General features: G+C 36.2%; 1 pseudogene across 1 annotated transcript; it reads right to left on the bottom strand.

The window, feature by feature from the left end:
- Nucleotides 1-3,131: 3,131 nt before the first annotated feature.
- On the bottom strand, nucleotides 3,132-4,398 carry LOC145035984 (cinnamoyl-CoA reductase-like SNL6; annotated as a pseudogene). Its single transcript, XR_013678416.1, has 3 exons — nucleotides 4,064-4,398; nucleotides 3,752-3,954; nucleotides 3,132-3,379 (listed from the first exon to the last, which is right to left on the bottom strand). The product of XR_013678416.1 is annotated as a cinnamoyl-CoA reductase-like SNL6 (transcript).
- Nucleotides 4,399-5,852: the final 1,454 nt, after the last annotated feature.

Below are 5,852 nucleotides of genomic sequence, written 5' to 3'. Positions count from 1 at the left end.
TTATGGTTCTTCATCACTAGATACACTTAAAAGGGCAGGTTATTAAGCTTTGGAGTGCATCAACTCATAAAGTCTCAAGCTTGGGACCAAAAACCCTAAAATGCACAAAACAAAAAGAGAGGGAAAGCTTGGAGCTTTATACCTTCAAATGGTGCTCTAGCCCCAAGGAAACTCAGATCCACAACTTGCTCTTCGACTTCACTCCCTTTCATGCTCCTTCTTAACTCTCAAAAGTCCACAAGAACACAAACAAGCTCATCATGGCCACCACAAACTTCAAGAATGGATATTAGGGTTTGAGAGGGTTTAATAACTAAGGAAGGTGGCCAGAAATGAGACCATCTCTTTCTTTTTATAGGGACACTTCACTTAATTAGGGTTTTCTTCTGTGCCTAGTACGCCTAGCGTACCCCCTGGTACACCCAGCGTACTAGGTGGCTCTTGCTTAAGAAACACGTGCATCTGTACGCTAAGCGTACGCATACGTACGCCCAACGTACCTCGCTGCCAACTTCTTGACATTAAGGACTTAACTTGTCAACCCTCCAAACTTTCATAGCTTCAAAGATAAAACTTTGAATCCACAATCCTCATACATATCGAAAGGTAATGAGATCCCATACGTTTCAAGCAATTCACCTCAACCCGAAACCTTCTTGTGCCCGACTCGTGGCACACCAACACTAATCACGGACAATCTGAAACAGGATATTACAGCTAGAAGCAACAAGTTCTATTACAAAGTGATAATCCAAATCATTGTGCTTGGCATGTTTATGTGAGACTGGATTTTGAGTCGTAAACAAAGCACTCTTATTGTCATAAAGAAATGTTGGACAATCAGGTGGCATAGGTTGAAGTTCAAGCAAAATGTGAGTGACCCATACAATTTTAGCAGCAATATTTTCCATGGCTCGATACTCCAACTCACAGCTAGAACGAGAGACGATGGGTTGCTTTTTTTCTCTCCAAGAGACCAAGTTTCACCTAGAAATATAGAATATCCATAAGTAGAGTGATATGTTTTGAGGCATCGTGCCTAATCAACATCAGAATAACCGAAAATAGCATTGTTGTGTGGACATCGAAATGTAAAACCAAAAGTAATTGTATCTTTAACATACCATAAGATACACTTACATATTGAAAATGAAAAATTGTTGGAGCATGCAGATATTGACTCGTCTGATTAACAACATAGGAAATGTCAGGTTTGGTGATTGTTAGATATTAAAGAGCACCAACAAGGGACCTATACAAAGTAGAATCAGAAAAAAGAACCCCATCAGGATTAAATGATTCATGAGGAGAAAGTAGAGTTGGAACTGGCTTGCAATCGAGTAAATCAGCTTTAGTGAGGACATCTTTAGCACACTTAGCCTGACTTAAGAACAAACCATCATCAATGTAGCAAACTTCCAATCCAAGAAAGTAACCGAGATCTCCAAGCTCTTTAATAGCAAACTCATGATTTAATTTGGTGGTGAATTTTTGTAACGTCCGGGTTTCAGGACTAAGCATTTTTAGACAATGTAATAGTCTAGGTCAACTCTTGTAACTCTTTTGAAGTAATAAAGATGAAATATTTGAGTATTATGTGAATTATGTGTATTTATGTGCTTATTATTTAATTATAAATGTGTAATTAATAAAGAATAAAAATAAGCGTCAAAATTAAAGTATGAGATAAGCTCGATATCTTTATATAAAGTTGTAGTGGTCAAAAGAAGGATTCCGGGGATATAAAGAACGCCGAAATCCGAGTTATAATGAAGAAATTATGAGAATTTAACGGACCAATCATGTTCCGGCTTGTTAATAATATAATTTTTAAAATAGAATCAAATTAGCCGACGGATACTAAATGAAAGTTGTAGATTACGTTCCCACCTTCGCGTGGATATAAAGAACATCGAAAACGGAGCTCGTATGCAAAAGTTATGATTTTTAGAAGTCGAGAATGCAATTTGTGAAATCTGTTGCTCGATCGATGACGTGGCTCAATCCTAATTGTCGCTTGCTGATCACAGCTCGCTTCGGATGAAGGACACGTCGCCTCACCCTACACCCCACGTACGAGATCCGGAACGCCCCGCGTACCCTCGGTTCTTATCCGATCCGAAGTGGCTAACAGCTGGATGCGAGCTGGAGGCTTATCCGAACTACGCCCAGCGTAGTCCTGTCCGACGCCCAGCGTAATCCGACAGGCTTCGCCTATAAATACCTGCGAGGGTTACCGAGCAAATTACACCAAAAACCTTTCTCTCTCTAAAATCTTTCTCTCTCTAAGGTTCCAAACCACCCCTAAACCCTAGGAAAATCCCCTAGCACCCTAAGGAAGCCCCGAGGCTCCCAGAGTCCCGAGAAAAATGGTCTTTCGGTTTCGAAACGTTGCTCCAAATAAAGTTCCGGTTTTCTTTAAAATCCGATGTAAGTGAGTTATGCTTACGCAATTTTTAATATAGCTTTCAAATAATTATAGGAATAATATTAGGTCCTTAAAATAATTATTTGGGCTATTATTATGAGTTATATTGAGTGTTATTAACGCTTATATAACAATAATAATAGTCAGACTAATTAATTTGTCGCGGTTATCGTTAGACTAAACCATAGTGGTATTGGTACTAGGTTTTATTGAAGGAAAATTGTTTTGATAGTATCGAAGCACTGTCCGAGTGCTGAGTCACCACCTTTCAAGTGAGTGCATAGTTACTTTCAGCTTACACATAAATATGAAGTATTTTATATAAATTACGTGTTGTGTGTGCATATTATCTGTATATTATGCATAATTCAATATCTAAGATATATAACATTACTATGCATAATTCAATATCGTAACAAATAAAAAATAAAAAAGTATAATATACGAATAAATAAATATTGCTATTTTGATATTTCTTTATTTAACTAAATAATTGAAAAGATTGGAAATGAGATATGCTAGGGTGGATGATGGATTTGCACAAAAGTAACTTGTTCCAGTTATAAGACCAGCGCATATTGTCGCCAATTTCAACCCTTTTTCCTTGGCTATTTTCCATGACATGTGCTCTGCTTCCCTAAAGCATACCATAACTACAATATTTCCTATAAATAATTTTCTTGATTTTTCATAAATAAAATAATTTTGCATGCAATTACTAATCAAATATCTGATTTTGAAATGTCAATATTAACCTTTTTGCGGTTGCAAAAGGATTATCACTCCATGTGTTATGATCCACTACATGAGAAAAAGGCTGCTATCGGAAATGTCTCTCCAAATGCATGTCAATAGAGAAGATGTAAGCACATAGTTCCTAACTGATGACGTGGCAGCACAGGCTTCCGCTATATTTTCTGCTGCTCTTGCTTCTACTTCAGCCATTATTTTCTATCAATTTCATAATCATTTATGAGCTCGATCGTTTAAAGTAGTGTATGTTTACAATAAATTTTTATTTATAATGAATCAACTGGATTGTTTAAAAGATTCTAGACCATATAAAAAATTAAAAACTATACTATTTAATCTATTGTACATTTAGAAAAAGTTCTAGAAGGAAAGAGAAAATAGAATAATTCACTAAAAGCCAAATCTAACATAATTTTCAATAATAAAATACAAGCCATTCAGATCTTAGAACAACACATGCTGGCTGCATTGATTTTTCGGTGGAAATTTGATTATTGTCATTGACCTGCGACGATAGAGACTTTTGTCTCGACGTGATCGGAAAACGATATGGATGAAAGAGACTCAGTGACTCACTGAGTAGCCGGAGAGTCCACTCGGATCAATGAAAGCCGGCGAATGAAATACAGCAGAACATCCATCGAACGCTTCCATTAAGCTCTGAAGTTCGTTGAACTTCGCAACAACAACTCCGATCTGATTGTTGATAGTAATGTTCGATCTTCCTCCTGCCTCCTCTGTAATTTCTATCTCCCTCAATCGCTCAATATTGTCTGTAATTCCAAATACTTCCGGTTAATTCATGATTATACTAGTATAGAACATATATGCACAAAAATCTCATCTAATAAATCACAATACCAGTAACAGCGCCATTTTTACCTTCGTTATCGACGATGATCCGAACGGAATAGCCTCTGAGTAAGAGTTTTTTCACAATAGCGATGCCAAGGAAACAGACGCCGCTTGTGACGCATACAAGCTTCTGATCTGCTGTGCATTCGTTTCTGTTAGCTGCTGGCACTTGCCGGCGGTTGTACTCCTCTTCGGTTCTAACCTTGAGGACAACGCCGGAGCAGGATAGCAGCATCCGCCGGAACTCTAGATCTTACCTCTCCGACTCTCGTCTGTCCGTACGAGTAACGACACCCATTGAAGCTGCTAGAAGAAGTATTGAGAACAGAAAGCAGAAATATAAACATCATGTCTGCTTTCCCTGTACGCCAGTTAGAATTTAATAACTTTCTATTTTCATGTCCATTATTATTATTATTATTATTATTTTATATATTATTAAAATGTATTACAAAACGGTCCATGTGGTTCACTCCGCACATCATTATAATTTGACTATTTCATACGGATCATTTTTATGTTATTTTTCCGTTGGGATCTTCATGACTTCATCCCTAATGACATGTATAGAATGTAGAATAATAGGATAAACGGAACTTGATTACAAAGGTGCTACCATACCTAGAACCGAAATTCTCGCCCAAACTAGAACATATATTAATTATTCAAAATCCATGATAAACTCTCTAATTTGATCTCTTAGATTTCTCTATGTATTTCGGTTAATGATAAGGAAGCATTCTTTTATAGAAAAAACATGCTAAACCCAAAAACCTTCCATATATGAAACAAACCTGTAAAAGAGCCTTTCAACTATGATTACCAGAGTGCTCGTGCGATTAGCGATAATAAGATGGTAGATGGTCAGACTATTCCACCCGAAGGACGTGTTTGGTGGGTGGTTGTATGATGATGATAAACTGATAATTATCGTTGATCTATAACAAACTGGTAATTATCAATAGTCCACCTTGATTTTGATCCTTCAACAAGATGAGTTCTCCCAAGTTTGAGAATCTTCAACAAATTTGAGTTTCGCTCCAAATGACAAAATTCTTTCGAACAAGATAGAAAAACAAATACGAATACAAGATTAACATGGCCTTCCCACGTAAATACATTGGTATAAAATGTATCGAAAAGTAAAATGAATGATTAGAAATCCAAAATCTTCCATGTTTCCTCTCCTCAATGTGTCATATCAAATACTAACAAGCTTGTTGGCACATAAGGTTAAAGCAATACCTCACATAGTAACAAGGAAGTGCCTTTGTGAACATAGGTGTTGAATTGTCATTGGCATGAATCTTTTTCAATATGGGTATTCTTTCCTCGTACAAAGTTACAATAAAGGATTCTTCGATTTGATTGTGTGTTTGTGAACTAAATGTCAATTCTTTTAGCAAGATGAATGGCTCTTTGATTATCAGGATTTACCAAAAGATGTTTCGGTGTAAACCTATACCAAATAAAAGTTGCTTAAGGTATAAAGCTTCCTTAGCAACTTCGAAGGTCGAAATCAATTCACTCTCGACAATAGTCTATATTCTTGCTCTCGAACTAGTAGTTGTACCTGTAAAGGTTGTGAAAAACGTTCAACATTGACTAATTGGTAAACTGTGGTTAAATGATTAATCAGTTAGGAGATGATTAATTGGGACCTAAATTGTTAATTAGTTGAATTTCAAAAAATTAAATTTGACTAATATTATAAAAAAAATAGGCTAGTTTTATTAACATAACACTAATCAATCCTCAAATAGTTTCTATTGAAATGGAACTTCTTCATTGTGTTAAAATTTTATTGTTTGCTACT

Source organism: Lactuca saligna, chromosome 3, assembly GCF_052625555.1.
Source record: "Lactuca saligna cultivar CGN05327 chromosome 3, ASM5262555v1, whole genome shotgun sequence".
Taxonomy (NCBI): domain Eukaryota; kingdom Viridiplantae; phylum Streptophyta; class Magnoliopsida; order Asterales; family Asteraceae; genus Lactuca; species Lactuca saligna.
Note: the sequence above shows the minus strand (reverse complement) of the source record. Positions and strands in the feature narration are given on the sequence as shown.